Source organism: Panthera leo, chromosome C1, assembly GCF_018350215.1.
Source record: "Panthera leo isolate Ple1 chromosome C1, P.leo_Ple1_pat1.1, whole genome shotgun sequence".
NCBI lineage: Eukaryota > Metazoa > Chordata > Mammalia > Carnivora > Felidae > Panthera > Panthera leo.
The window spans coordinates 183,023,006-183,044,551 of record NC_056686.1 but is presented as its reverse complement, the minus strand read 5'-3'; the positions used below and the strand labels follow the sequence as shown (position 1 = coordinate 183,044,551).

Below are 21,546 nucleotides of genomic sequence, written 5' to 3'. Positions count from 1 at the left end.
CACACTTTTTCAAGAGGTCACTAAAGGATACGCCTTTCCAAACACAAAAAAATATATAAGAAGAAAGACAATGTGGATTTAGGAAACATAGAGAGACACAGTGGGCAATCCCAGAATGATAGCTGTGCCTCAGACCCCGTGAACACAGTGCACACTGGGGCAGGAGGCAGAGGGCCTCCAAGAAGCAGGAAAAAAAGGAGTTGGTAAATTATCTGGCTGCTTGAGCATATAGAACACTGTACTGAGAGATATTTTGCAGAACTGTTAGAGGGTGTTGGAAGACATAGCATTCCAGAAAAATTAAAGGGAAAAAAATGAGGCAATTATTAACTCCAGGTAAAATAACAACAAAAATAAGAAAAGAAATGCAATCACATAGTAGATCACTCAACTGTGGAAAGCACTTACATAGTTATAAGAAGATACTGGGAAAAGATGTAACTAAAATTTCAGACATAATAGGAGCATCTGGGTAGCTCAGTAGGCTAAGCATCCAACTCTTGATTTCAGCTCAGGTCATGATCTCATGGTTTGTGAGTGCAAGCCCCATATCAGGTTCCATGCTGTCAGCGCAGAGCCTCCTTGGAATCTCTCTGTCGCTCTGTCCACCCCCACCCCCTGCACTCATTCACTCTCTCTCTCTCTCTCTCAAAATAAACTTTTTTAAAAAAATACAGAAATTTAGACATAATAAATTATGTAAGGAGGAAGTAAATTTTTTACTTTACTACATAAACCAAATTATTTAGTGAAGTTAATCACATTTCAGATGCTTGGAAATAACAGTAATTCATGTGGGATTTTGAACTTAAAGAGGAGGTAAAACTAAGAATCCTCAAATACCCTAGAAGAGAGTAAAAATGATTAATCAATGAAAATCAATCATATTATTTTCAAATAGGGAAGTAAATGCCAGAATAAACAGCTAAAAACACTGAGATGGTTCTTCTATTAAGTGAAACAAGGTGGTAAGAGAAAAAAAGAATATCGTTTTTTTGTTATATGCACTATAAAAGTTATTTGACTTAATAATTTTTATGTAATACTTTCACCATAATTTTTAACTTAAATAATTAGGAAATAAAGAAAAATAAAATAGTTTATAAATTATGGGCAACTCCAGAGAATGTGGCAATTATTCTGATATTCCAGTAATAATGAGATGCCTACATTATACAAGACAAAAAAAATTCCAAATTGGGAGAGGTCTGTTTAAAACATCTTGCAATAAGCTATCTAAGTATCCATCACGAGGTACTATAATCAAAGCCTTAGTTATGAACCATTAGACAAAAGAATTTGTGATATGTCAAGGATAAATTTGGACAGATTTATCTTCTGATCTTATCTTTTAAGGGAGGCCAGAATTTTTATTGGTACAACTATACTTACTTATCAAATGTTTGTAATAGATAGGTTATGTATCCTTTGTGTATTTCTAATTTCATTTTCTAAAGAAGATGGAAAAAAAATTTCCTTATAGTTCTCCTCATACTTTTTATTTCCTGCTTTGAAATGCCAATCTAACTTCCAGAAAAGAAAATTGATTTCATAATTAGAGGAAATTACTGAGGAGGCAGGGGGAGGTTTAGAATGGTAGAAACAAGAGCCCCAAAGCTTAGTGGCGAGGGAGAACTGCATTGGTCTTTCTGGAATTTTGGTGGGGAAAAGACAGAAATTCAATTGTATCAGGGATTATGGGGCAAAAATTTTCCAGATAGGAAAAATCTGTGTTCTTCAAAGGCAAAGAGAAACTATGTAATTTAAAAAAGGGAGGGAGGGATCAGATGTGGTATGAAGGGAAATTAAAGACGAAAATAGATAGGGGCACCTGGGTGGCTCAATTGGTTGAGCATCCCACACTTGATTTCAGTTCAGATCATGATCCCAGGGTCATGGGATCGAGCCCCATGTCAAACCCCACTTCAGGTTCCACGCTGGGTGTGGGGTATGCTTGGAATTCTCGATCTCATTCTGCCCCTCTCCCCCATTTGCACGCTCTCACTCTCTCTCTAAAATAATTTTTTTAAAGTGAAAATGAATAAACTGAAAAACAAAAGTGGAGTTTACTTTTCAACCAGGAGCTCTTTCCTGTGAAATTCAAAGGAAGACAATAACCAGAGACACGATTCTGAGAGAAACAAAAGGGAACATGAGGAATATATCCAGAATGGCCTTACTTTTTGACTGAAAGGAAGGACCCAGTCATCTTCTGATGAGGAAGTTAGGACTGGAAACTTAGAAGAGTGGAAGGAATTGAGAACAGTCATCTTCCAAAATTGGACCACCATGAGTCCCCAGAGACCATTCCTGGACAAGGAAAAGGTTGGCCATATCAAGAATCACTCAGGAAGGGTGTCAAACAAAGATTCCACATCCTCATACTCAGTATTTCTGATTCAACAGGTCCAGGAGGAAACTGGGAGATCAATTTTTAAAGGCTTCCCAAGAGATCTTTATGAGTAGTTAAGTCTGGAAGCCACTTAATAGTGATCCCCAAGATACAGATAAAACAGTATTAAAAGGCACAAGTGAAGCCAAAGTATAAATGTTTGTCATGAGCCATTATCTATGGGGTTTTGTTATTTCCTCTGTCAGCAAAAGGAAGAGAGAAAGTAGAATTGTGAGGGCTAATAATCCACACAACAACTGAGAATTACAGCAGCATTAAGTTGCTGACCAAATCTCACCTCCTGGTTCCACGGCAAAAATGATTAAAACCGAAACACAAAACCTCATTTCTCATTCTTTGTTATTCAATTTTCAACCAAAAGTAGCTCCCTTCATTGAGACAATCATTGCCTCATTCTATGTGGGCACTTGTGTCCCAGGTCAGTCCTCAGTTTGAGTAAAAGAAAAACATACTATTTGATTCCTCGGTTTGGGAGTCTTTGCTAATGAATTTCTAGGGCTACGCTCTTAAGTGCTCTTAAAAAAAGGTGTCTACACTTACTGATATACTTAAGTCTAGTTTAGTCTCAGCTCTTAGAATTCTTTCTGTTTCAGATAGACATGGTACCCCACAACTTTAGAAAGTGATTACATACTGTACATTTGTAATAACAGTAGGGTTTTTTTCTTAATTTGTTTTGTTTTCGTTAAAAGCTCACTTTCCCAGATCTCTCTGTCAGAAATCAAGAGGGAAAGGACAAATAAAAACGAACTACACTCCTGGAACAGTATATTTATATAGTTCAAACGATGTTTTATGATCTTAAATACTGTTTCTAAAACTACATAATTCAAAGCACAGTATTTATAGTATTTAAAAATGACGTTCAGAAGAAAAACTGAAACCAAAAATATTATTAAGGTGCAATGGGAAAGACAATGGAACATAGCAAGATAGAAATGGTCTTTTATCATTGAAACAATAATACTGTTTCCTCACCCAAGTGCAGCCTTCATTTAAGCCCAGAGAATGAAGAAATGTACACATAATCAACCAAAGCAAGTTACAAAGGAAGCTGATCCATGACTTCATAAAATAATCTCTGTCACAGTACTGCATTCTGGGAAGCAGCCAGCTGTTTTCAAGCCTTAATGAAAAATGCCAGATAAGTGGCTTCACTTCAAAACACAGAAATTGGCCTGAGTAAATCAATGACTTTCTATCAGATTTTGATATCATCTGGAAAGGAAAATCCAGCCTCCTTCTGAAAGCTGAAAACCATCACTTCTTTAATCAAGAAATTTCCTCACTAGAAATAGGTAAAGGGATTAAGAGGTACAAACTTCCAGTTATAAAATAAATAAGTCACAGAGATGAAAAGTACAGCCCTGGATATAGTCAATAACATTGTAATAACGTTGTATGGTGACAGATGGTGATAACACTTATCGTGGTGAGCATTGAGCAACATATAGAATTGTCAAATCACGATGCTGTACACCTGCAACTAATATAATACTGTATGTCAACTATATTTCAATAATAAATTTTTGTAAACATTGCATTTGCTGGAAGGGAAATTCTGTGATCTAAAAAAGAATAAAGCACAAAAAAGCTACATTAAAAAAAATTCCGTGATAAAAGTTATGACATTTCAGTCATCTTAATCATTAAAGTGTCAGTTACCTAACTTCATTGGCTTTCTGAGTGACATACCCAAGTTGCTTTGATTTGTGTTCATTAAGCATAAAAAAAAAAAAAAACAGTAAGTCTAATGTAAAACTATATTATAAAATCAATGCTTGACATTTGAAACTATAGCACCTTAGAAATATTTAGCTCTTTTTTTAGACATGAATACTATGTTGAACATACATCTTTCACAAAAAGAAACTGTTTCTTATGAATTTCCAAAGGAAAAAAATAAAGATATGCTTTTATTTACACAGTTAAGAAACATGTACATTAGGACAGCGGTGTTCAAACCTGGCTACATATTTAAGTCACCAGGGACCTTTTAGAAACTAACAATACCCCAGCCCACACAGATCAAATCAGTCCTCTGAGGGTGATGCCTAAGTACTGGTGTTTCGTTTTGTTTTGTTTTTTTTACTTTTTTAAAGCTACGTGGGTGATTCTAATGGAGCCAGGTTTGAGAATCCTACATAGGGCGTGGACTCTCAAATTTGGCTGCACATTGGAACAACTTGGGGCAGGAGTTAAAAACAGTGGTTCTTTGGTCCTGTTATGAGCTGAATTGTGTCCCTCCAAAATTCATATGTTGAAGTCCCACACCTAGATCCTCAGAATGTGAATGTACTTGGAGATGAGTTGTTTAAAGAGGTGAAATGAGGCCATGAGGGTGGGCCCCTAATCCTTATAAGAATAGGGAAGAAAGTGAGGAGAGATTAGGATATAGACCAGTACAGAGGGAAAACCATGCGAAGGAACAGGGAGGAAAAGAATACTATCTACAAGCCCAGAGGAGAGTCCTCAAAAGCAACTAACCCTCGGACACCTTGATCTCTGACTTTTAGCCTCCAGAATCATGAGAAAATAAATTGCAGAAAATAAATAATCATGAGCCACTTACACAGTAATGCTTTGTTCTGGCAATCTTAGCAAACTAAAACAGGGCCCATCCTCAGAATTCTGATCTCACAGGCATGGGTGTAGCCAGGGATCAGCATCCAGGGCTAATGCCATAACTTTAGGTATCCTGAAGTCTGACTTCACCTGTTCTCCACTTGATGTTAGCTTGAGAGAGCAGCTGTTTACACTTTGTAACACCTTCCTATTAAAGCTATTTAGTAAATGCAACCGAGATAGGAATAGAAAATTAAGGTTTTCATTTTATTGAGGGCTTTGCTCCTTGCAGTTAAGAACTCTCACAAGAGAAACTCTCTTTCTCAACTGTTTCTAACACCATCAGCGGAAGGTGAATATTTTTTTCCTTATGGTGGTGGTATATTTGTTTCCTATCTCCACAGATACGGTTTTCAAATATTCTTATTTCTATTTATCCTTCCACTCTTCATACTGCCATACTCTATATCATTGAAAACTTTACATAATTATTTCAAAATATGAATTTTAACAGGCTCAATGTTAATTTAGAAGGCAACCGCTATACATTTTCTTTCCCCCTAAGAGTAGTTTCACAGCTTCTGAGTCACGCAAAACTCGGATCCAATCAGCTCTGCCATCAAATAGCTGTGTGGCCTTCAGGAAGTTTTATAAACTCTCCAAACTTCCAGGCAGTCTCCCTAAAAAGACAAGGTATGTGTTCCGCTGGCCCTTTCCCTCCTACCTGCTGGTAGAAGTCTGGGGCCCAAAATAGAAATGATGTTTTGACAATAGTAGAACAGCCCATTAGCTGAAAACTCCCACCTCAATTAAATATTACTTGAGAGAGAATTCAATGTCTACCTTTGCTGAAACACTCTATTTTGGGGATACCACATTACAGTGGCATGGCTTGTACCATATTCTAACCATTGTGTGGAGAAGAGTTTGAAGAAGAAAAAAACATGGAAGTTAGCTTTTTTGTGTCTGACATCTCAGTGAGGCTGCAGGAGTGGTCGCTGCTCTCCAAGCTTCACAATGCCACCCAAGCATGACAAGAAGAAGAAAAATACCGGAAAGGCGGACAAAAAAGACAAAGACCCAGTTAACAAACCTGAGGGCAAGGCCAAAAAAAGAAGAAGTGGTCCAAAGGCAAAGTTCAGGACAAGCTTAAAAATCTGGTCTTGTTTGACAAAGTGACATATGACAAACTCTGTAAGGAAGTTCCCAACTATAAGCTTATAACCCCAGCCATGGTCTCTCAGAGACTAATGATTCAAGGTTCCCTGGCCAGGGCAGCCCTTCAGGAGCTCCTTAGTAAAGGACTCACTAAACTGGTTTCAAAGCACACAGCTCAAGTAATTTACACCAGAAACACCAATGGTGGAGATATCCCAGCTACTGGTGAAGATGCATGAACAGATCCCACCAACTATACATTTTGAAAAATAAAAACCTCATTAAATCAAAAAAAGAGATAGAAAAATGTGGGAGTTATAAAATCAGTTAGGAGGTTACTGCAGAAGTCCAGGCTCAGGAGTTGGTGGCTTGGACTAACACTAGCAATGGAGGTACAATTGGGAAGTTGGTGGAGTAAAGGTATATTCTGGGGGGATGAGTTAAATAGGTGATGGAGATCAAGGAGTGCACATGTTGTGATGAGCACCAGATGTTGTATGGAAGTGTTAAATCACTGTATTGTACACCTGAAACTAATATTATACTGTATGTTAACTAACTGGAATTTAAATAAAAACTTTTTAGAAGAAATACACTTTGGAAGTGCAATCAAAGTGAATTAATGATGCACTAAATGTAGAGGGAGTCATCAAAGATGGCTCCCAATGTTATAAGATGATAGAGGCATTATTTACTCATGCAGACTAGAAGAGAAGCATATTTCTAGGGGAAGATCAAGACTTTAAACATATAAAACTTGAGGTATCTGTGAGACACAAACATGGAGTTGTCACATCAGAGTTGAAGGGATGAGTCTGAAATTCAAACAAGTTTTTTCCAGAGGTGATTTGAAAGTAACTTTTCTTTTCATCATTAGCCTTGGGATCATTGCCCAACCCATCCCAAGTACAAAGCACAAAACAAGCACAGCCATCCAAATACCATCCTAAATATTTAGGGAACAGTATGAGGCACCAGGTCAATCTTTTCTCCACAAGGAAAAATCATAATTCTTCTGATATTTCCATTGGTTTTGTTTTGTAGCCTTTTCTTTCTGGGGTTAATTGACTTTAATAAATTCTTTAATCCTTATGTCAAACATTTGATTGATTTCCATTTAATCTTTCATTTTAATGTGTATAGTTTATGCATGTTTTCAAAATTCTGTCTAAAGTTTATTTCTAAAATATCTTTATCCAAAAAATCTCTGCAATACTTAGATGCCAATATGGCAGGGAACATCATGGAGTACTAGGTGATCACAATCTATAAAAGGAGCTAGTAAGGGAATTCAGACAAGGAGAGAAAGGGGATTTCTAAAATTTTATCCCGAAGTCAGAATGTTTTTAATTTTTTTTATTTATTTTGAGATAGAGAAAACATGAGTGGTGGAGGGAAAGAGAGGGAGAGAGAGAGAATCCCAAGCAAGTGCCCACTGTCAAAGCAGAGCCTGAAGTGGGGCTCGAACACTAGCCGTGAAATCCTGACCTGAGCCAAAGTCAAGAGTTGGACGCATAACCGTCTGAGCCACCCAGGTGCCCCTAGAAGACAGAATTTTGACTTCTGCCTCTCTCCTCTGAAAGTACTCATTCAAATTGTATCAATCATCTCAATAGCGCTTTTGAATATAAGAAAGAAACTTCTGATTTGATTGTTGTGGTTATGGGAAAGGCATTGAGGTATGGTGGATGTGCTGCCTTCACAAAGTCAAAAGCATGAACAGTAATCTTCTTGGCTGTAAAGAACACTCCCCAGCTGTACATTTATAAATGTCCCTGAACTCAGTGAAAGTGGGTTTAGGGATCCATTAAGCATTTTATCTTATTATCCCTTGCTAACACTACTTTTAAAAGAGCTGAAGAAAGAAATCCCTTGGAAGACCACTTCCCATCCATTTATATCCTAGAAGGGACCCTAACAAAAACCACTTGTTGGCAAGCCAAATCACTTATTCTGAGACAAGAGAAGGGACCATAAATGCATCCATTGTAAAGTATTCATCTTTTAACTATAGGCCACTAATATTGAATGACAGCTGCCGTAAACTCTAATTGGCTAAGATGCATTAGAGCAAAAATACTTTCATAGTTGTCTTACAGATTTCTGGAAGCATATCACAGCATGTATCCTTGCAGCTATAACCATTTTAACCCAGCTTACTCTTCCAGGAAGTTTATTTTAGGCTGTGAAATTTAAATACTGCACTTACTAAAAAAAAAAAAAAAGTATAAAGACTTTACAAAATCATTATATAATGCAGGATATTGGGACAATGTGTAAAATAAGGAAAAACCGGGGTGGCTGCGTAGCTCAGTCGGTTGAGCATCTGACTTTGGCTCAGGTCATGATCTCATAGTCCATGGGTTCAAGCCCCGCTGACAGCTCAGAGCTTAGAGCCTGGAGCCTGCTTCGGATTCTGTGTCTCCCTCTCTCTCTCTGGCCCTCCTCCACTCACACTCTGTCTCTTTCTGTCTCTCAAAAATGAATAAATGTTAAAAAAAATTAAAATAAGGAAAAGCTATGAACATCAAGAACCTTCCTCCTACACCTTGATTTTAAGTCGTTCAGCAGGCCCAGCTTCTTTGGTTTCCATCAGTCATTACCCTGATGACGATGAACCAGTACAAATAGACAATTTACCAATTATCCTCATTTTGTCCAAACATCAGAGCCTTTCCCTAACCAATCTGTCTAAAGATTTGCAATTGATCTTTTTTTATTTTTCTTCCTACCAGCCATGGAGGGATTAACACGTAAAAAGGACATAAAGACCAGATGAGAGGCAAAAATAAAAGGAGGAGAAAAATAGGGCAACTTAGAAGATAATTCTCCAACTAGATAATGAGTTCCTGAATAATTAAGAATCAGCTAAGTAATGGTGCCAACCCCATTCACTTAATTTTTTAAAAAGTTATCTTCTTCTAAGTCAAGGGCAAGTCCTTTAAAGAGCCAGTAACTGTTCCACTCATACATGCTTTGTTCCTAGGAGCAGGTGCCTTAAAATATTTCCTTTATTAATTTTTCACTTTTTATACATTGATCCTAAGCTTCACCAAAGAAGGAAAAAGAGAAAACAAAACAAAGCCAGCAGACCTGAGCAAATCAGGATACTTTCCCTAACAGATGGGATCTTCCTTTCTTTTTAACACTCACAGCAAATGTTTTAAAATGCTATCTTCTATTTCTTCACCATTCCTAACCCCATTGCCTCATGCCACTTTAATATTTACTCAAGGGATGCCTGGGTGGCTCAGTCATTTAAGCAACCAACTCTTGGTTTTCACTCAGGTCATGATCTTGCAGTTCATGGGAGAGCCCCATAATGGGCTCCACGCTGTCAGCATGGATTCTCTCTCTTTCTCTGCCCCTCCCCTGTTTGCTCATTCTCTCTCTCTCTCTCTCTCTCTCTCAAAAAAGAAAAAATGTAAATATATTAACTCAAAGCCAGTCTATGCCTCACTCCAAATCCCTGTAATGCCTGGGAAAGTGTCTTACCCATAGTAGGGGACTAAGGAATAGCTCTTGAATGAAACTGTTTTAAAAACACTTCTCTGCACACACATACACACACAATAGTGAGTTATCAAGAAAGTAAAAGTATCTAGAAATGGAGAATAACTGAATCCAGTGTGGTAGAGGTGTCTCAGCATAGCAGTTGCTAAACCATCACAAGCTAAAGAAAATAAATACCTAAGTTCTCAGTACAACCCTCTTTCTTAGGACCAGAGCATGGAAAATAGCCACATCTCATTAGACTGTGAGTCTATATAATGGGGAACTGAGAAAGGGCCCTGCAATCAATATAAGTAGCAATGGCCTAAGGAGAGAAAGTATGAGGAGGTTCCCAGACCTAAAACAAAGAATTTGGGAATTTTTTGGAGTCTTTAGTCACATGTGTGTTACTCATTCACCATTCAAAAGAATTCATTCTAAAAATAGCATAGTTCTGATCCATGAGAGATATTTAATAGTCTAGCCCTAACCAAAATTGGGAATATACATGTAAAATGACCATCGCCCTCTCGTTTCAGTAACTTCCCTAAACACCTTTAACTTCTCTGTTTCCACTGCCTTATTCAACCAACCTGGTAGTAGCAGAAACATTCAAGAAAGAATTTTACCATAGTCATTTATACTTCTACACCTGTGGTTTTACACCTGTGAATAAAGGGCTCTGTTCCATGGTAAAAAGATCGGTCAGTGAGTTGGTTTGTTGGTTAATTGGTAGGTAGGTCAGTTGGAGGAGAGCAAAAGGACCATTCAAATACCCCTGAAATCATACTCAATAAGGTCATCTCTGAGCAGGAAGACAGAAACCCCACCAGGACCATTTGTGTGAAGGTACTGGTAGCTTCTGCCATGAAAGAGAAAAGAATGGGTAGAATGTGGGTGGAGAAATTAGTAATGTAATTAAGGACCAGCCTTATAAGTTGCTGCCCACAGCAACAGCTGAGCCCCCTGTAAGCCTAGTCCAGGTTAATTCTTTATCCTCTTTTCTCTTTCAAACAATGAAATATCCTCTGAGTAGTATAAATTATAGCAACTATTCCAAACTGCTGCTCTGCAGTGAGTGAGGTAACAGGAAAGTATATAATGAAAATGACTTCCACAGACCTGGTCTAAACACTTTTCTAGGGACAAGAGAGCCTGGGCATGGCTGCTGGCAACAGACATTGTCTGTCTAGTCTCTATCTTTCCTTCTGAGACCTCACACTTTCATTTACCTGTCAAGGTGGCCCTTATTTTCATTCCAGCCAGAATTTACCCATGTGAAATTTTAGAGAGCAAGCACAGAATGGGACTTGTGACTTGGCCCAAACCCCTCCCTTACTTTCCCTGCCAATCTCCAGCCAACCTGTCCCCCATAACCCTGATGTCCATAGCCTCTACTCTCTCAAAGCTTTGATACAGAGTAAAGCATGAATATTATAAAGAGTAACTTTCTACATAATTCAGCAGACCATTTTATTGAAAAGGAGATACAATAAACCAAATAAACCTTTTCCAGATATAATAAAAAAAACTTTCACAAACCTTGAGGAATTTTGTAAGAACTTCTCCTTATGTAAGAACTTCTGTGAGTTACAAATGTAAATAATAAAACTCCAAACATTGCAGATGTGTCCTGGTAGGGCAAAATGGTTCTCTAAAAATTATGGAGGCAGACGACCTACCTACTGGATTAGAGTTTAGAAATTTTGATGTTTGTACTTTGTAGCTCAGCAGGCCTGACCACTGATACAAGCAGCTGTTTGATACAAATCAATAAATTAAGATCTATGAACATACATCACTTTTCCTAAGCGTACAAAGAAATGGAAGGTATTGAATAATAAGGTATGGTAGGAAAATAAAGTCTCTTTACACAATAAACTATTAGGAAGAAAAATAAAAGGCTCAGTTATTTCATTTTATTTTTAACCCCTTAATTTTCACACAGTCATATGTAAAAGAATCCAAACATTTTTTTTTTCTCAAGATATGGCATTAAACAACTCAACTGCAAAACACCTGAGGGTTAGTTCAGTCACATCATTTGCATGTGTTGTATTTTGTGAAGAACACATCTGTTGGAGTAGTGCTTCTTTTTTTAATTTTATTTTAATATGAAATTTATTGTCAAATTGGTTTCCATACAACACCCAGTGCTCATCCCAACAGGTGCCCTCCTCAATGCCCATCACCCACTTTCCCCTCCTTCCCACCCCCATCAACCCTCAGATTATTCTCAGTTTTTAAGAGTCTCTTATGCTTTGGCTCCCTCCCTCTAACTTTTTTTTTCCCTTCCTCTCCCCCATGGTCTTCTGTTAAGTTTCTCAGGATCCACATAAGAGTGAAAACATATGGTATCTGTCTTCCTCTGTATGACTTATTTCACTTAGCATAACACTCTCCAGTTCCATCCACATTGCTACAAAAGGCCATATTTCATTCTTTCTCATTGCTAAGTAGTATTCCATTGTATATATAAACCACAATTTCTTTATCCATTCATCAGTTGACACATCTCCAAAGGCAAGGGAATTAAAAGCAAAAATGAACTATTGGGACCTCATGAAGATAAAAAACTTCTGCACGGCAAAGGAAACAATCAACAAAACTAAAAGGCAACCGACAGAATGGGAAAAGATATCTGCAAATGACATATCGGACAAAGGGCTAGTATCAAGAATCTATAAAGAACTCACCAAACTCCCACCCGAAAAAAAACACACCCAAAAAACAGATAATCCAGTGAAGAAATGAGCAGAAAACATGAATAGACACTTCTCTAAAGAAGACATCCAGATGGCCAACAGGCACATGAAAAGATGCTCAACGTCACTCCTCATCAGGGAAATACAAATCAAAATCACACTGAGATATCTCACACCAGTGATACCTCACGCCAGTCAGAGTGGCTAAAATGAACAAATCAGGAGACTATAGATGCTGGCGAGGATGTGAAGAAATGGGAACCCTCTTGCACTGTTGGTGGGAAAGCAAACTGGTGCAGCCACTCTGGAAAACAGTGTGGAGGTTCCTCAAAAAATTAAAAGTAGATCTACCCCATGACCCAGCAATAGCACTGCTAGGAATTTACCCAAGGGATACAGGAGTGCTGATGCATAGGGGCACTTGTACCCCAATGTTTATAGCAGCACTTTCAACAATAGCTAAATTATGGAAAGAGCCTAAATGTCCATCAACTGATAAATGGGGTAGTGTTTCTAACAACCAAAATTGTATGGTTTCTTGAAGCAATGTAGTAATTGAAGATTCTCCTTGACTGATATTTTTAAAGGCATCTCTTTAAAATGGGAGGTGGAGGGGCACCTGGGTGGCTCAGTCAGTTGAGCCTTAGACTTCGGCTCGGGTCATGATCTTGTGGTCTGTGAATTTGAGCCCTGCATGGGGCTCTGTGCTGACAGCTCAGAACCTGGAGCCTGCTTCAGATTCTGTCTCCCTCGTTCTCTGCCCCTCCCCCACTCAAGCTCTGTCTCTCAGAAATGAATAAATGTTCAAAACAAATTTTTTTTAAGAGAATTCTCTAAAATGGGGATTATGGGGCGCCTGGGTGGCGCAGTCGGTTAAGCGTCCGACTTCAGCCAGGTCACGATCTCACGGTCCGTGAGTTCGAGCCCCGCGTCAGGCTCTGGGCTGATGGCTCAGAGCCTGGAGCCTGTTTCTGATTCTGTGTCTCCCTCTCTCTCTGTCCCTCCCCCGTTCATGCTCTGTCTCTCTCTGTCCCAAAAATAAAAAATAAACGTTGAAAAAAAAAAAATTTAAAAAAATAAAATAAAATGGGGATTATGGGGAGGTTGGGATGTGTGGTAAGTTTTATATGCTAGAAAGCCACTATCTTCTCTTCTAAAGGCATAATCTGCTTAAAATAACCTAAGTAGCACATATTCCATTTTGAACTACTTTCAATTATTTTTACTGCTTTTACCTTAAGTAGTAGTAATGAATTTTTCTCTACTCCAGAAGTTCTATGATTAATAGTCATTTGCATAAATTTGCACAAATTACTGCATACTCTTCCATGCACATTCAGCCCCTGGGAATGACTTCCTCTTCTCTCTAACTCAACGGGACAGGACAAAAATAGCAATGGAACAAGTTTAGGCAATAGGTTTAATTCAATAAATGGATTGTATGAAGTATATTGTTTTCTCTTTTTTCCATTATTCTCTAGCCTTACATGATAGAGAAAGGATGAGAGATGATACAAGTCAAAGAATGAGTAATAAAGATGGAAGAAGCACAAGGAAAAAGTCTTCTGTATCATTTATTTTGCATTGTTTTTACCTTTTCCATGGTTACTCATGAGAATTTGCATCTGCACGGAATCCAAATGCATAGCTTTCCCATCCTCTACTCCAGAATTAAAGTATATAAGGGGCAACTGAGTGGCTTAGTCGGTTAAGCATCTGACTATTGATTTTGGCTCAGGTCATGCTCTCACAGTTTTGTGAGTTCGAGCCCCACGTCGGGCTCTGCCTGGCAGCATAGAGCCTGCATGGGATTCTCTCTCTGCCTCTCCTCCACTCATGCTGTCTCTGTCTCTCTCAAAATAAATAAACTTAAAAAAAATTTTTTAATTAAAAAAAATATATATATAATGCTCAGCTTTCAATTATTCCTGTAAAATATCCTTCAATCACTCACATCCCTTCTACCTAAACTCTGAAGCTCCTGAAAGCCGACAAGAGCAAGGGAAGGAATTTTTGCTGAGGATCCCAATGAGCCTCTGTGAGTCACAGAAATGGGCCAGCCTGCTTCTGCTGGTCTGCTAACAACAGAGCTGCATCATTTCCAAATGAAAAATGAAAACCTTCTTGGCCACAGAAGGAAGAGTGAAAGAGGGAAGCGTTTGCACACACCAGGAGGGGAACATACTGCTTCATCACCTGGAGGGTGGAGCTGTTTCCCCGGGAATGTTTATAAGACCACTGACGTAAATGTATAAACTAAAAAGGGGGAAGTGTGTATAAAAAATGTCACTATGGCACAAATGAAGCCAGAACATGAATGATCTAGAAACTTTTTCTTTATTTGTTTATTCATGAACATAATTTTAAAACTAACAATCAAGATGAGGAATAAACATTAGCAATTACAGTATCTCATTTAGTTATTTGACACTTGTCCATGCTAAAATGTTCTCATTCTAGAAAAGTTAAAATTACAAAGAGCTATAAAGAAAAAAACATCACTAAAGGGAAAAAATATCATCTAAACATATTAAGCATATTAAGATTATTGACATGCTGGTATATTTTCTTCAGATATCTTTCTAGTTGTATTATTTTTGCATTGTTGTACCCAGATGCGTACCTAATTGTGGATCCTTTCTTTCATTTACTGTTGCAACATCTGTTATTAACAGTTCTATAAATATCATGTTTATGAATGAATTTAATCTTGAAATTAAGCAAAAGTAGAGAGAGTGACTCATCAGTGATTACATACACACACAAACACAAAAGAAAGTTCAAGGATACATTTCCTTCATTAACACTTCATCATATTGTTCTCATAAATCCTTTTCAAACTGTGGGATCTACTGTAATTTATGAGACAGAAAGAGAGAGAGTTCCCTTTCATTGCTTAACAACTTTAAAAAAATAACCCATTTCAGAAAACTTCAGAGCTAAAAACTGTCCCAGCAACAATAATGTTAGCATGGAGTCCAATCAGAGCACCTCAAATATTTATCTAAAACATATCTCAAGAACTGACTGTATCTATCTTGCCTTTTTAAAAATCTAATGGAGTCAAGAGAGAATTTTTGTATCAGAAACTGCCTGAAAGTCTGAACAGCTCTTTACAGTTAGGACTTAATACCAAATAAACATTTGCTTGTTTAATGCCATTGAGCACAGAGCCAAGGAGAGTTGATCTTGACAGTTAAGCCATTTGTGCTGAATGATAATATAAATTAGAAAAAATTGCTTGTTCAAAATGAACTAATTTATCATTCAGCATGTTTACTGAGCAATGCTGAAGGAAAACCTTACACTTGTATGAAAGGAAGTTTCTGAAACTGTATATCTTTGGTTGAAATACATGCACAGAATAACTAGATGCAGATATAGAGCAATACACCAAGTCAAAAAAACTTCATACCATCAAGTGGTATGAATGACCTTTGGTTCCAAATTTAAGCTTTGTGCATTTCTCAAAAAAAAATTGGTTATTTTATATGCTTTTCCTAAAAAAGAAAAAAACTACACCTTATTTGTTTATCAGTTTTTAAAATAGTTTTCCATAACCTCACTAATGCTGATTATAAGTATTTAGGTTATTATTCCCAACAAACTGCATAACATTAAATTTTTCCAAAATACACACAGATGTTGGTGCTCAAATTATTTCATCTTAGAAACAGAACCACACCACCTATCCCCTGGGGAAAAATATTGATATTTCACCCACACACATTTGAACCAGAAATCTGACCCATGAAGAAAGATGCCTACTGAGAATCCCTCCTCTCAAATAGTCCTTCCTAATGAGCCAAAGAAGTTTCTAAATCTACAAACCAGTGTAGCTATTTCTCCAGAATTTTTGTAAAGACGTTCTCTACGTTGACTTACATATATCTGGATGTTTGCCTCAAAAAGTCTAATATTGTTCATTACAATGCTCCTTTTGGCTTTCTATCTTTCTACATTGTATTACTACCATTAACAAAAGGCAGAAGGTTACCCTCAGAATGAGAATGTGAGGACATACCAACAAACTAATACTTGAAATCTCAAAGGCACGAGACACACACTAGAAGGTGAATACTGGGGAGGGGTTCACTGCTATTGGCAGCAGCAAGATGAGTTTAGGTGATGAATGGAGTCAGAATTTCATAACATTAAATTACATAGGGAGAAATTCATTCCCCTTTCAATTTACTTTCAATACTGATTACATCATAGAGAACATCTAAGTTTGGTGCCAGTTTTTAACACCACTCTACTACAAGCTGTGATAGATTAAAAATGATTTGCCATTCTCCTCCTTGAATCTGGCCTGGCCTTAGTGACTTCTTAACCAATAGAAAGTAACTAAGGTGTTATGGGACTTCAGAGGTTAGGTCATAAGAAGCTCCCATAGTGTCTACCTAGACCTCTTTGAACACTTACTGTTGGAACCCGGCTGTCATGTGTGAGAAGGACATACCACATGAAGAAGCAATGGGTAAACACTACAGTAAACAGTCCCAGAAAAAGTCTCAGCAAATAGGCAACATCTATTGCCCAGCTGAACAAGAGCCATCATGGCATCCCACCCAAACAAACCTTTAGATGACTTCTCCCAGCTGCTGACCGAAATCTCATGAGAGACCACAAAGTGAGAACAGATGACCCAAGTCAACCCACAAAACCATGAGAGGTAGTAAGAAAATGTTACTTTAAGCCACTAAATTTGAGGTGAATTGTTTCACAGCAACTGATAACCAGACACTTCCTGCTCTCCCTTTCCCAAATAAAAAGAGAATAAGCTCAGGTTTAGCAAGTACACAGGCCAATACTAGAATATACAAAAAGAATGTTTTATTTTTTTTAACGTTTATTTATTTATTCTGAGAGCAAGCACAAGTGTGTGAGTAGTGGAGGGGGAGATAAAGAGGAAGAGAGAGAATCCCAAGCAGGCTCCTCTTTCTCGGCGCAGACGCCGATGCAGGGCTCAAACTCACAAGTCACAAGATCGTGACCTGAGCTGAAATTAAGCCAGAGGCTTAACTGACTGAGCTACCCAGATACCCCAAAAGATTGTTTTCCTTTAATCTCATTTATGCTTACAGCAATTGATAGTGTGTTTCTTATTTATGGTAATGATCAGAAAGGGAAGCTTCAAATGAATATATTTAGGTTAGACAAATTTTTAAGGTATCAAGTTAATTACAATTTGAGTTTGAAAGCTTAAAACAAAATACATGACTGTGAATGCTTGTCATTTGAGAAACATTACACAAAAAGATGAAGAATGTTAACATGGAAAGATCCTAAAAAAAAAGAAACTAGGATCAGAAAACAGAAATGTGACTGTGTTTAGGAAAGGCAAAATGACTGTAATATTCAGAAGTGGGTTCAGCCTATGCTTGACATGGTCTGATGTTCTCTGTTCAGATGTCACCACTTACTCCTGAGTTTTCATCGCAGGATCTGAAGGCAACTCTGACCTCTCCCACAGGGGTTGTTTGGGGGCTCTGTGGCACTGCTGTCCTCATATTGTTTATTCCATGTGCTCTTTAGAGGTTAAAATAAATCACAAAATGTCCACAGAAATTTGATAAGTTATTTGCTGACATACTATGAACAGGAAGCTCACTTATGTTACAAAGTGGCAAATAAGGATCCATAAAGATGAAGGAGAAAACAAGATTCATGAAGATGAGAGAGAAAGCAAAGACAAACCAAAAGTCATAATAGGCAGACAACATAGTTTGAATACAATGAAAGATGACCTTCAAAATAATATTGACTTTGATTCAGAAAGTGTTTGGAATACAGAAAGAAAGAAAATGGATGTGTTATGAAAGAAACAACTTTAAATATATTTAAGAGCATTCGAGACTGAGCAGAAAAATCAGGCCATTGGTTAGAAGAGAAATCAAAATGAGAAGAGACTAATGGCAAAGGTGTGGGAAAGGTTTAGCTGGAGGTTTTGCGGGCACAGAGGCAGTCTCAGTGAGTGGGTGAGTGAGAGAGTGAGTGAGTGAATGGAAAAAATTGTTACTGAAGTAGAACTAGTAGACCATTAACATTAGTGATGGACATCCTCAGGCTTTTGTAGTTACCAAAAGAGCATATGATTTCCTCCATAAAATACACACTTAGAAGATGTGGTTACAGACTGTCCTTGGCTGTGAGTGTCTCCAACACACTAGCCTTGCATTCTCAATGTCATATTTAAAATTGGACAGAATTGTAAATCACTGCATTGCTGAGCTTAAGGTCCATTCCCAAATACTGGAAACCAAAAATTTTAAATCTGGGAAAGCCAAGAGTCTACTGTATTCAGTTGGGAAGAAGTTTCTTCCCAGAAGCTGAACACTGATGACTGATTAAGCAATCCACTGGCTAGAATTTAGCTATCCCACCCAAAATTCAAGTTAACTGATGTTTTTAGCCAACTGATTTTTAAAACTTCCCCCAACATACTTTCTTAGCATATAAACAAATCCTTCACAACACTGAAAACTGTATTTCATATTTCCTACTTTATCACTCAAATATTTGCAGATTTTTTTTCTAAATGCCTAAGTGTTTTCAGTGTGGGAAACTGCATGTGTTCATAATTTCTTAGCCACTATATTCATAAATTCATTTTTTATAAATTATTAATATTATTAAGAATTACATCACTATTCACAAAAGTCTATCAGGAAAAGTCAAGAGGGATTCTTAATCTTTTTATTGATAAGCCACTTTTCCATCTTAAAAATAGCTATTTAATGCTCATCTCAGGATGGCCTACTGCCCTAATTTATTCAACAAATTGGTAGGAAAACCAGAGCTAGAAATGGATATTCCTTTCACTTTATTCTATGTTCAATTCTAGATCATCTCCATTTATTATGGAAATCCTAAATGTTTAATTTGTAAGTACTCAAAATTTTCATTCAACCACTTAAGTCCTCAGAATATGAACATTTTTGTACTTATGACCCACAAAATGAAAAGCATGTTTAACTGAGTTCCCACCTGCCCCATGGTGATTGGCAGGTCAGCACAGTGCTTGACAGTGTGGCTCTGGAATCAGTCCCAGCCCTGTGGGACCTTCAATAAAGATCATAAGCCCTCCGTGCTTCAGTTTCCTTGTCTGTGAAGTGTTGACAATAATAGTATTGCTCATGGGGTTGTTGTAAGGACTAAACAGAGTGATATATGTAACATACTTCACATATTGCATGGCCAGGTAAGCACTACATAAATTTTAGCTGCTACTCTTATTGTTGTTGTTGTTAGAATATACCACAATCAAAAATAAATCTAAAGATGAATATATCATAACTTCATTCACTGTCAATATCAATGAAGATTCCAGCTGAAAACATCTTTGTGCATTGTAACACAACTGCTTTCAATTCCCCAGCATTTAAGAATTTATCCATCATCCTATACTTGATATCTCCATCAGTGTCCAGAATTCTGGATAGAAGCTGTGCTCCTTAAATAACACAGCCCAAATGCAAAGGGGAAAAAATACAGACACATAAAATATAGAGATAATAATGCAAGACTGCATAATTGTTAGATTATAAAATACAAAGTATAATATTTGTAGAAATTCTGAGAAATATCAGTGTGGGCCAGAGAAGTCAGCCAATATTTTGGAAAAGATACACAATTTCTATTAGACCTTAAGCTCAAAGAAGTGCATTTCATCAATCAAAAGTACACAAGTAGGAACAAGAGTAGAGCACGCATAAAAATTAAGTGACAAAAGTGGAGAGATCTTGGTTGGGAAGTATAGGTATGTTTCTCTGAGCATAAGCTAAAGGAATACTTGTTTATTCATTAAAATTTTACTTATATTTTCATCTTCAACTTTTACCTGTTTAATTAATTGCCTTTATTAGAAGCTTACATTTGTAAAGATTAAATATGTGTACATTTTCTGCATGTCAATACTGATAATCAAGGCATACATTCTTACCACATCCAAAAGCTTTTCACCCCCCAAACTTTGAAAAGGTCCCTGATTGATAAAAGTACCTCTTATTTTTGTATTTCATGAGTTCCACTCCATTTTAACACTCAACAAATAATAGTTGCCTACCATAATCTGAGTGTTCCCTGAAATTCATACATTGAAACCTAATACCCAATGTGATAGTATTTGTAGGAGGTGCCTTTGGAAGGCAATTAAGTAATGAGGGCAGAATCCTCACGAATGGGACTACTACCCTTATGAAAGAGGCCCCAAAGAGCTCCCTTGCCCCTTTGTCCTGTGAGGTTATAGCAAGAAAACAGTCTTCTATGAATCAGGAAGTTACCTTTCACCATATGCCAAATCTGTTGACACCTTGATCTTGGACTTCCTAGCTTCCAGAAGTGTGAGAAGAAAATTACTGTTGTTTGTAAGCACCTAGTTTATGGTAGTCTCTTAGAGCAGCCCAAATGGACTAAGTAAAATGCTTGCTATTATTCAATATAAACCAACTTTTCTGAAGAAATATAACCACTAGATACTAAAGGAGTAAATACACCTTCAATTTCATTTCTATATCCTTTTTCATTAAGCTGGGAAATTAAACTGCTCATAAATCAAAATACAAAGGGTTTACATGCTTTGGTTGGCAATGAACATTAAATTGGCTTGCAAATAATGCTGGATATTCTTCCAATTTTGGAAAATGGCTGCAAGAAATTTATAGAAAATATGTCAACTCATTTCACTCTTAGATATATATATTCTCCCAGAGGACACAAGACCAGAGCAAGTGTATCTTTTGATACTATACATTGTCCACAATAATAATTTGAATATGCATAACCTATGTGAGCAACCTTAGATATTTTATCATATTTTATTTTATATTTTCTCTACCTTATAATCATTTCATTAATTTTAATTACTTAGCAGAAATGTTACAAGAAAGTGAAGCAGCCATTTGGTAAATAATAATTTTAAAAACGGTAAGGATACTGTTTCAGGAACTAGAAAAATAGTAATAATTCCAATTCCGAGAAAGAAGTCACAGTATTCCTCAGGTGGTCTGTCCTCAGCCTGTCGCTGATGTAGCACTTCATTCTGGAGTGTGCTATCCAGTTTCCTCATGTTTCACAAACCACTCAACATAAAAAGCACTAGCAGGAAAGATGATACAAGCAAGCTTCCCAGGGAGCATTCTGAGAGAGCTAGTGAAACAGTTGTCTCTATGACATTCCCCTATAGGAATAGCTGTACTATTCTCAACAGCA

At 37.2% G+C, this 21,546-nt stretch overlaps 1 protein-coding gene and 1 pseudogene across 2 annotated transcripts in view; one reads left to right on the top strand and one right to left on the bottom strand.

Annotated features, from left to right (window-relative positions):
• PLCL1 (phospholipase C like 1 (inactive)) overlaps positions 1 to 21,546 on the bottom strand; it is a 345,162-nt gene that overhangs the window by 209,832 nt on the left and 113,784 nt on the right. The window lies entirely within an intron of this gene.
• On the top strand, positions 5,895 to 6,375 carry LOC122226456 (annotated as a pseudogene).